Raw genomic sequence first — 11153 nt, 5'->3', positions numbered from 1 at the left:
AAGGTACCACAGAAAGCAGGGAGGGGGATGATAGAGAGAACGGAAGGTACCACAGAGAGCAGGGAGGGGCATGATAGAGAGAATGGAAGGTACCACACAGCATAGGGAGGGGGATGATAGAGAGAACGGAAGGTACCACAAAGAGTAGGGAGGGGGATGACAGAGAGAATGGAAGGTACTAAAGACAATAGGGAGTGGGACGACGCAGAGAATGGAAAATGCCACAGAGAGTAGGGTGGAGGACGACGCAGAGAATAGAAGGTACCACAGAGAGTAGGGAGGGGGATGATAGAGAGAATGGAAGGTACCACAGAAAGCAGGGAGGGGGATGATAGAGAGAATGGAAGGTACCACACAGCATTGGGAGGGGGATGATAGAGAGAATGGAAGGTACCACAGAGAGCAGGGAGGGGGACAACGCAGAGAATGGAAGGTACCACAGAGAGTAGAGAGGGGGCGACGCAGAGAATAGAATTTAACACAGAGTGGAAGGATGGGTACGGCCTGGGTCCATCTTGGGATTTATGGTCGATGAAACATAAGGGAATGTGACCTCCCCCCCTCCCCAAGCACCCAGGAAACTTCCCAGTACTTTCCAGCTTAATGATTCCCAACACTGCGCCAACGAGCCTCAAAAGAGATAATATTAACTGATAAAAAAAACTAAATGTTTTGGAATGTTAGTTTGCTAAAAAAAATTAACCCTTACCCAGCCCTGACCTTAACCATAAGTAACCAAGCAAAACACAAGACTTTGGCATTTTTAGTTTTCTGATTGCAGTCGCAGATTTTTATAAAATGAAGTAACCGCTTGTAGGGACAGAAACAAAAATGTCCCCACGGGAACAGAACAACAGGTCTTTAATCACATTTTGGGTCCAGAGCAGAAATCATAACTGAACACAGTCGAGTGGTTAAGGAGAAGAACCGGTGGGTTTCCATGCTTGGGTGAAATGAAACCATCCATATTGGGTGGTGGCTTAAAACAAAAAAAGCACCAACCCCCCAAGCCACCGCTAGGCGGCTCTGCGGCCGTCCGTTAAGCCTGTGAACTGCTCCCGGTCCTCATTGCATTGGATCCTGACCTGACCCTTTCAAACCGGTCTGACCATTGCTTAAGGCAGTCTCTGCCAAACCAGACAGCACAGTCATCAAGGCTCTTGGCCGCCCCCCTGAAAGTGCTGAAGTCGAAGACTTAAGGCGTAGCTGGCCGTGTCGTCAGCACACAGGTGAAGAGCCTGAGGTGAGAGATGTGGGCGGAGAGCCTGGCGAGGCCGGTCTGCCCACAGAATCTCCTCACCTCCTACTGCACTCGAATTTACATCACAGCATTTCATTTCTCATACTCCGTTTGTTTTTTTATAGATGAACTTCCAAGCCTCATTGTCTTTGCCGTATGATTTATGACCTCATTCACTGTTATTTGTTCCCCTCCCCCAATGGAACACCCTTCCTCTGGATTCTGGATGCAGTGTCTGCTTTCACGTAATTACCCTGTTGCCGACGCCAGGGGCAGTCAGGGAATGCGTGGTGTGGGTCTGTCGAGCCCGTCAGGACGGTCGCAGAGAGACAGAATGAAGGCCGAGACGTTGGATGAAAAGAAAAAGCAGGTGAAAGTCACCTGAAGGACTCACACAACTTCCTGTTTTTGGAGGAGTGAGGACCATCCATCACGGGGGGGGGTAGGGGGTTATTCCAGTGCGATGTTTCCCAAATCGGTCCTCGGGGACCCACAGACTGGGGAGCTCGGAGGGAGCAAAAACATGGACTGTCTGTGGGCCCCCGCGGACCGGATTGGGAAATGCTGTTCCAGCGAAATGCTGTAAACACAGCGATTAGTGTGGTGATGAAACAGGAAGTGGTGGGACTTTAAAGGGGGGGGGCGTGTCCCGATGTACGCCGCGCCCTCATTCAGACATGACTTCCTTCCTCAGCAGCAATAACAAACACCCATCTTATCAGCGTAACTGCATTTCAGCTAGCCAGCGTTGCCCACCCGCTCGTCAACCAATCAACATGCAGTGGCCAGTCACATGACCCCCGAGCCATCTCCGAACCGAAGAGGACCTCGCAGAACTCACTTTGACAGTAATCACCCTGAATGTGTCACCAGAGCACAGAGGTAAAGCAGGAGGGATGTGCACCCTGTGGGGGGGGGGGGTGCTTTTCTAGCTTGGATGTCGGCCTAAAGACAGAGCAGACACCAGATCAGTTACATGAAACACTTACATGCTAAAAGTCCACGGAGGGAACGGACACGGTGCAGATTGCAGGAGGCAGTATTCCGGGATCTGCTGTAGCCACGAGGACACACATCAACTAGCGGGCAAGTGAGAGCTTCCCTGAGTGCTCTTCACTGGGGAGGGGGGGCGACCTGACAGGGACTTCCACACGTTAAATGGTCACTTGACCACACATTTGGTGTGTCCTGCTGTGCCTCAGTCCTACTGCTTCACTTGTGAGGTAAGGAAGTCTATCAGCACAGAAAGGCTGCAGGGAGACGCCTCCCCATCCAGAATGTTCCTCAGTCCCCTGCCGCAGAGCCCCACGCCACAAAGGCCCGATCGGCGGCCGAGATCTCAGCGTCTGGCTCAAAGCCGAAGACAGCGGTTTCTTTCTGAAAGCTTCTGAAAAGGGGATTTGGACATTATCAAGATCCTCCACATTTTGCTGGAAACCGAGACAGGAAATGGAGGGGTGGAGTGCAATATAATGTCTGTAACACCACGCTCGACCCCCCCCAGCCCCCCGCCCTCCCTAGCCCCTGTTCCCCAGCTGCTTCTATTCACAATGATTACCTCACCACTACCAAGCCAGAAGGGGTCAGCTGTGTGACTAAAAATAGCCCCCCAGCACACCAACAGCGCGGGCCAGAATAAGCTGGGGGACTCTGCCCCGTTTCCATGAGCATCCGGAGCCCCAAACAGCAGCAGACCGGGGGGGGCTTCTTAACGCCATGACATTCCCATAAACCCAGACTCTCACTCGCAAACTCAGGTAGGAGTTCTGCTTCAGCCCTGTCCAAAAACCGGGGGCGACACAGCAAGGGGGGTGTGTGTCCTGGTGTGGGGCCCTGAAGCACCCCACACACTCTGAGTTTCACACTCATTTCTCCAAAAGACGCACCTAGAGTCGATTACATCACCTGCTATTCATCTGCAGCTTTCATTCCCACAGACAGGCAGCTTCCTGCGTCCTGTCATTTGAATTAGCCAATCGGCAGCCACGGTGCCGGGCTTTGCGATCTTTCTGTGGCCGATCATTAGCATGATAATGTAGCTCCAGCGTTAACACAGCACCCCGGCGAGGCAGACCGGACACGACAAGCATACAGCTATCAGTCAAGCTCCTATTACCAGGCCAGTCAGGCTGAGCTTTCCGTGAGGCAGCAGGAACACATAGAGGAACAGGAGCTATGGGGGGTCCTGCTTAAGAACAAGCCTGGAATCAGAAGTCCCACAAACCTGCCAATAAGTGGGCAGATTCAGATGGAGTCGCAATCAAGACACAAAAGTCCCAAGAGAGACCCTAGCGAGAAACTGCCTGCATGCAGTTTGCAAAAAGCACTGCAGAGATGCACAGTGTGGCTCCCCATGCTGTCTTCTGGACTGGGGGTGGGCGGGTGAGCTGAGAGAGGTATGAGGAAACTGCAGCCGGTGTTATTTTGCTCTTCTGAAACCTCCACTTGGGGGGGGGGGGAGTGTTGGTGACTCACTCACGATACGTTCAGTCCTGTGGTACGAGGGTTTCGGAGGACCAGCCAGACTGCGGTATATCACCCTAAACGGGGAGGAGGGATGTGCTCAAGAGTGCCCCCACTCCCCACATCCCCCCCCCCCCCCCCCCACGCTCCCCACTGAGCAAACGGAAGGTAAACCAAAAATACCAAAATGTCCAGTTTCATGTTCTCATACTGAGAGACCTCTGGTAACCACATTAAAAATCCGCAGCTGCTTTTGAGGATGAACGAGGGGCGGTTTGGGTTGGGTGGGGGGGGGGGGGGGGGGGGGGGGGGGGGGGGGGGGGGGGGGGGGTGATGTAGAAAAGCCAAACACTCACCCCTCAGCTGAAAACGAAGGAGCCCAGAACTGCCGGCTTTTATGGTTTTAGGGGAATATCCAATTACCTCTAAAGCACGATGCAGACACAGTGGGGGGGGGTGTACACCCTCAGACACAACGGCGCGCACCGCCAACCCCCACCCTAAATGCTGCTTATCACCTAACTTCACAAACGCTCATGGCTTCACTTCAGAGACTATGGGCACCAGACAACCACCCAATAAAACCTTTTCAATATTAAATATTATAGGCAAATCTATATTATTATGCTATAAACCTGAAATCAGCTACATCAAAAGCTTTGGGGTAGTTTGCAAACCCTACAGACATTTGCAAGGTAATAAGACGGTTACATACATGTTAGTGCGTGTGTATGTGTGTGCAGACTTGTCTCGAATTGAAAATCTCAAGCCAGCAAGCTGACTAGACTTGGCAACCCTGGTCGTACATGGCACGAGGTTACCGCCGATGCTCCACACCTGCATCTACACACCTTTGCAGAGAAATGGACGTTAAACTACGTGATAATTGAAACACTGTGGATATGATGCATCCAGACCAGCAGGGCTTGTGGGCTTATCGCCCCCCCCCCCCCAGTCTGCTGTATTTACAACCAGAAAGTCCGTTTAGAGGAAAATCCTAATGCGGATTAACATTATGCACAAACGGACGGGCATTTAATTCATGTATGTTTTTAACACCCCCGTCCAAAAGAAGAGCATTCATTAATGTAAGAACACCCAGAGTACAAATAAGTACAATAACCGGCCATCGCTTCAACGATGTAAGATCTGGTTGTGCGAGACAAACCATATAAGCCAGGAGCGACAGTGAGTATATAGACTGATAATAAATATCAATTGAAGTGATTTAAAGAGCGTCAGAAGTGCATTAGAGGCTAATGGACACATGTTTAGACAGGGAAAAGGACACGTCCGCGATGAGGATGCGGGTGACGGCGGCCGGGACGATCGAACCCCGTTAGCTGGAAAACTTCGATCATACTCCGATCAAACTTCATTCAAACTCCGATCAGTCTGAGGTCAAACTCCGGTCAGATATAGGAAGATGCAGAGGAAGATGAACACTGCAGATCTCATGCTCCTGCACACTTCAATGTATCGCGGGGGAAAAACACACATTTTTGTTCTAACTAAAAGTAACTATTAAGAAGTGTCCTACCTCCATCTATCCTTATCTTATTCCCGTATTTTAGATTTCATCAATGACTGAGTCAGTGCAAGATAGTAAAATCACTGATTCCCGCTGCAGTGTATCCTCATCGCAGGGGACCGGAGAGACTCATGGAGCGCCGAGTGCAAAGACTCACCCACCGGGTCCCGAGGTGCCGCACCTCACCAGCGGCCGGCTGCGCTGCTGCTACGGATCGCGGGCGCTACCCTTCACCTCGCTGGGACACGGGCTCCCAGTGTCCGGGAAAAATGGCCGCGGATCCTCTCAGGCTCAGCACAGTGATGTAGTCGTCATTTTAACCCCTTATCAGCAACAACGCCGTGGCCGTCTGTCCTGGGATATCACCACGGGGGATGTTAATCATTAAAACCCCCCCAGCACCGCGCATTCCCAAAACAGGGAATAAAGGCACCCAAACGAATGAAAGGTACCCACCGAACTAACACACGTTACTCTGTCAGTTGTGTTATTATGCATATTTATTATGATTATTTTATAGGCTATATAAATAAATGGTTTTAATCATTAAAACACAAATATATCAGAATTGCGCAATGAAACTATGAACACTTAACTCGTTTGGTACCGATACCACTGTGTCTGAGTTCTCAACCCATCTTAAAACTTATTTTAGCAACTTTACCGTACATCGATCCCATATTAGCGGTTTCTTTTATGTACAACATATTTTCTGTGGATAACAGCGTCACTTAGTGGCCTATTGCGTTACAGGCATCCGATATCTAACTTGTAAATTCCCACCGGACCAATAAACATACAGAAATTAGCGAAGATTTTGATGAGAACGTCACGATGAAAAAGATCATGATCATGACGTATTTCCGTAAAAGGTATTCCCTATCTGTTTTGTGTGAACTAAAAATGTGCACATATATGTAAAAATACAAAAAATTAAATATATATTTTTTCAGCGCTTTTGAATATCATTAGACAGATTTCTCCGTCCGTGACCCGCTAAGAATGCTATCTGGGCCCGGATAACGCAGTAGGGCTCAGCGCTACACTTCTCTACACGTTAATCTGACATATAAAAAGGACACCAGGAACATTATTTGATCCAACATCCAAACCCTTTGTTTGAGGATATGCGATTACCATGCACAAGGGTTGCAACCACGTCATATTGGTTCCCACTAGGCAGCGACTGATGGCATTTGCGGCTGCTTTAGAAATCGGCCTGCAGAGGGCACTAGAGAGGCAGCGGCGACTCTTTTCGCTGGGATTATATAAATAGGGATTGGCCATATGCTTGTCGCATCTGGGCGAGGGTCAGTGATGCTAATGTGCTTGTTTTGATTTTCTCCTAGCCCCCCCACTTGAACTAGTCCTCTAAACTCTGTTTCCCAACACCATGTGACTTTTCTTTTCCAAACAGGGCCCTGCTCCCGCCAGAAAGGGAGCGGAGATGCAGCCTTAAATCACATCATCACTGATCAGAGATCAGCGCCTGGCACTCTGCGGGGAAAAAAAGGGTACCCAGAGCTGGCGAGACCCCGCTACGTGGGCCCGTGAGTGAGAATCCGCATGCCAGGGGCACCAGAACCAGGTTTGGAATCAAAGCCAGTCTTCAGCAAGCTGTTCCTCAACTGAGTTACAGAGAAACTTTATTTCAACTGGAGCCCAAGCAAGTCGAAGAGGAATTATTAATAAACTGTTTACTGCATTGAAGCAAGAGGAATATGGGTGATCAGCCAGAGCTCCATGTCCAAAGAGCAGTCTTAGTGTGGTCTGTGTAGATCGGGACGTAGTGGACAAGGCTTGTGGCTGGTATCTGAGCTGCGTGTTTAGGAAGTGAAGAGGAAGTGTGGCCTTATTTGGCGGTAAGGAAGCGACGCTCCCCAAGAGAACATATATGCAGCGTTACTACATGGCATCAAATCCAATTACATATTCCAGATATAAAGTGATTCACGCACACAGAAGACCGGGAGGCTCTGCAAAGCAGGCCGGCGCTGACAGGCGGTAAAATCCGCTTTTTATAACCCGCTAAAGAAAGACAAAAGCGCACAGAGAAGCCCAGGCCCACTGCTAAGCGCTGCTTACGGAGAGGCTGTTCATGTAACGGCACGCTTGCGTAAGCGGCGTGTGAATCACGCTCGGCCCGCCGTCCTTCTGCACCCCCCCTCCATTCTTTCTTCGCTCCGTTCCCAGAACTGATGTGCGGCATCCAGCGAAGCCCACGTCGCAGCGCCACTGCCGATCCCTCTGCGCCCTCATGGTGAATCACTGCGGCCGCATTCCCGCTGGCCCCCGTGCCGGCCCCCGTGCCGGCCCCCGTGCCGGCCCCCGCTGCCCCGCATGGGCGTTCGCGGGGCCGGCTTGTCTTGAGAGAACCCATCGGCACAACCCAGGGTCTGTGAAAACAGGCGGTGTACCAGAACTATGACCTAGTTAACAGAAAGTCCCCCTAAACCCGACACCTCGGAACCCAGCCAGAGTAAAGGGGCGGATTGTGTCACATCGTGAGAGAAAGAACAGCTCAGTCCCTGTTGCTATCTATCTATCTATCTATCTATCTATCTATCTATCTATCTATCTATCTATCTATCTATCTATCTATCTATCTATCTATCTATCTGTCTGTCTGTCTGTCTGTCTGTCTGTCTATCTATCTATCTATCTATCTATCTGTCTGTCTGTCTGTCTGTCTATCTGTCTGTCTGTCTGTCTATCTATCTATCTATCTATCTATCTGTCTGCCTGTCTGCCTGTCTGTCTGTCTGTCTGATTTTCTCTATCTATCTATCTATCTATCTATCTATCTATCTATCTATCTATCTATCTATCTATCTATCTATCTGTCTGTCTGTCTGTCTGTCTATCTATCTATCTATCTATCTATCTATCTATCTATCTATCTATCTGTCTGTCTGTCTGTCTGTCTGTCTGTCTATCTATCTATCTATCTATCTGTCTGTCTGTCTGTCTGTCTGTCTATCTATCTGTCTGTCTGTCTGTCTGTCTGTCTGTCTATCTATCTATCTGTCTGTCTGTCTGTCTGTCTGTCTGTCTGCCTGTCTGTATGTCTGTCTGTCTGATTTTATCTATCTATCTATCTATCTATCTATCTATCTATCTATCTATCTATCTATCTATCTATCTGTCTGTCTGTCTGTCTATCTATCTATCTATCTATCTGTCTGTCTGTCTGTCTGTCTGTCTGTCTGATTTTCTCTCTGTCTTTCTCTCTGTCTGGTTAAATAACACAAGCCGGACTGAGAGTAGCTGGTGTCACACGCGCGACGGCCACGCTGTTCTCCCACTGCCGCCAAAGCTGCTTGCGTGAGAGTCTCTCGCTGCCTTCGCAACACACTCCCTCTGCAGTATGTCAGGAAGCGCCGTATGTTGCGGGTATTGTTCAAGCTTACAGCGGCTATCCAAACATGAGAGCAGCCAGAGCAAATAGCCATTCAGCTGCTTTAAAAGGATGCATTTTGCCCAATCAGCAGCAAGCGGTACGCTTCGGTGGCCCTGCTCTCCATTTAGGCACCTCCAGCAAAATGCTTGTATAAAACCCCTTTGCCTGTGGTGCAGGGTGATAGGGCGTACCTCCAGTTATTGGACACTAGGGGGCAGTAGAGCAATGCAGCGGCAATTCAGCAGCGCAGGAAGACCCACTTCAGACAGATGCTTTATCTGGGGCACGTTATAAAATTAGACTTGATGTGTTGTTCTGTTAAATTCAACCAGAACTAAATGATTACTTTAGAGGAGGCCATTCTTGTCTGAGGCCGTATGCTGTTGCCCCCCCCCACGAAGATGAAAAGTGGGTCATTTATGAGGAGTGGGCAACAGCTTGGCCTTGCTCTACCAGTCCTGTGCTCATGTCAGCCACGAACACAGGCGGCTGGGCACTGCATGTGAGGATCAGCGGAGACCCAGTGGAGCCCCCCCCCAGGCCTGTGCACGTCTCTCTGCGTCTCTCACTCATGTGAATTCAAGCTGCTAATCACAAGATTGCTTAAAAGATTAAGCCCCAAATTAACTCGATATCTTCCACTAAAAATACAATCGAATCCAACCTTTGCTTGGCTCTGGGGGGGCTCTTGGGGGGAGGACTCTGGGTGTGAGGCGTCACATGTGCCAATTAAATGCAGACGGACCTACAGGGTCACTGCAGCTGCCAGTGTCATCGAATTGATGACCCCAACCAATCAGGACAGAGGATGTTAGGATGACAGAGGTGGTTGGCATTGCGATAGTCCTGCACATTTAGCAGCCAACAGGCAGAGTGAGGCGTGAGAATGGACCAGCTCCTGTTCCTCATTATATACCTGTGCGTGGCAGGGAGGGGTCTCAGTGTGATTGGTTGTCCCTGGGTGTGACTGAGAGATGTCTTCATGTGATTGGTTGGCTTTTTGGCAGCATGATCTGATAGAAGGCATCTGTAGATCTGTCCCCTTTTTAAACCCAAGGGTTTGATGAATTGCAGAGCTTCACAATGGTGCTGGGCCCATGTCCCCACCTCTCACTGGGAGGATGGAGGTAAAGGTCCAGGGGTGAAATGCTGACACAGGTCGCCTTCGCCAGGGGTTCCCTCCGGATTGGCCTGCTGAGCATCACATGGGTGGAGGATGGCTGCATTCATCAAGGGCAGCTTCCTGAATCAGCCGCCGTTCGCGTTTCTGTGGCCCACCCTGATGCCCCGTCTCACGGAGCCGATGCCGGACCCCAGGGTTTCACAGAAGGGGCCCAGGTGGGCATCGTTACAGAGAGCTAATCACAGGGGCTCGCTGGCAAACAGTGACGCTTCGTCCAAACAACCGCAGCAGTTTACTGAGAACTTTGATGCCCCTGCAGAAGATCTGCTGCCGTCCTGCATCGTTCTTGGCAGGATCTGGGTACAGGACAGCAGGAGTTTTACCTGCAGTGCAGGCTCCAACACAGCACCCTCTACTGTTCCATTCCACGTCAGGTTTTACGCACTCAGTGGTGACGTCGCCGTTTGATTTCATGCACGTTTGTGTTAGCGTTAGAGTTCCCTGGGGCTAGCAGACAGTTTGTAATCTGAAAGTAGCAGCTTAGCTTGCCTTCTTCTTCTGGTTTGAGCAAGTTGTGAAAGCTTATTTACTGCCGCTGTCATCGGGTTGCCAAGTTGGGTTTGTCTCCCAGAAAGCCCCCAGGAGACGAGGATTAAAGCATCACACCGCATCACTTCCTCTTCCTTCTCCTGTGAGCATCCTGTGCCATGATTGTGTGGGAAGTTATTAATTAATTATGCGAACAGGCCAGAGGGCTTTCAAACAACAAGCATTTAAACCAAATATGAAATATTTAAACACTTCACAGTGGTATAGACAGGCTGAGCATACAGAACCATCACAAATCTCAGACAGCACGGACAGTGAGAGCCAAGAGACCTGTTGCAAGCCATCACTGACTAAGTGTATAGAAAATCACAAGGAGCCAATTAGATTACAGAGCAGTTACATGTGTGTTATAGCCTGGTTTGGAGGGGCGGGGCCAAGGCAGAGAGAGTCATATGTCACACGGATTGTTATGGGTCTGCTCTGACTATCCTAAGTGATGATGGACACCGGGATCTGAGCCGGATGAATTGTGACCATCCATCCCGGAATGTGCTGAAATCTCACACATCAAAAGGTATCCAGGAAAAATATAGAACCCTTTGTAATTCCCTACTTCAGCCACGTCCGAGTCCGGCGGCTCGGAACGCCGCCATCCGCATACCCGATAGCAGTGTGTTGAATGCGTGGTGCGCTCAGAGTCGCTGGGAAGGGGGGGGGAGAGGGAGGGGGAATCGATAGCTTCTGTGCAGAAAGCCGGCGTCTCTGACCATCACAATCTATCCAGAAAAGAGTCCGGCTTTGGAGGGGTGATAAAAAGGGCTGGTTACACGCAGGAAAGTGGGGGCAC

The sequence above is a fragment of the Brienomyrus brachyistius genome, chromosome 22 (genome assembly GCF_023856365.1).
Source record: "Brienomyrus brachyistius isolate T26 chromosome 22, BBRACH_0.4, whole genome shotgun sequence".
NCBI classification, from domain to species: Eukaryota; Metazoa; Chordata; class Actinopteri; order Osteoglossiformes; family Mormyridae; genus Brienomyrus; species Brienomyrus brachyistius.
This window is presented reverse-complemented; position numbering follows the sequence as displayed.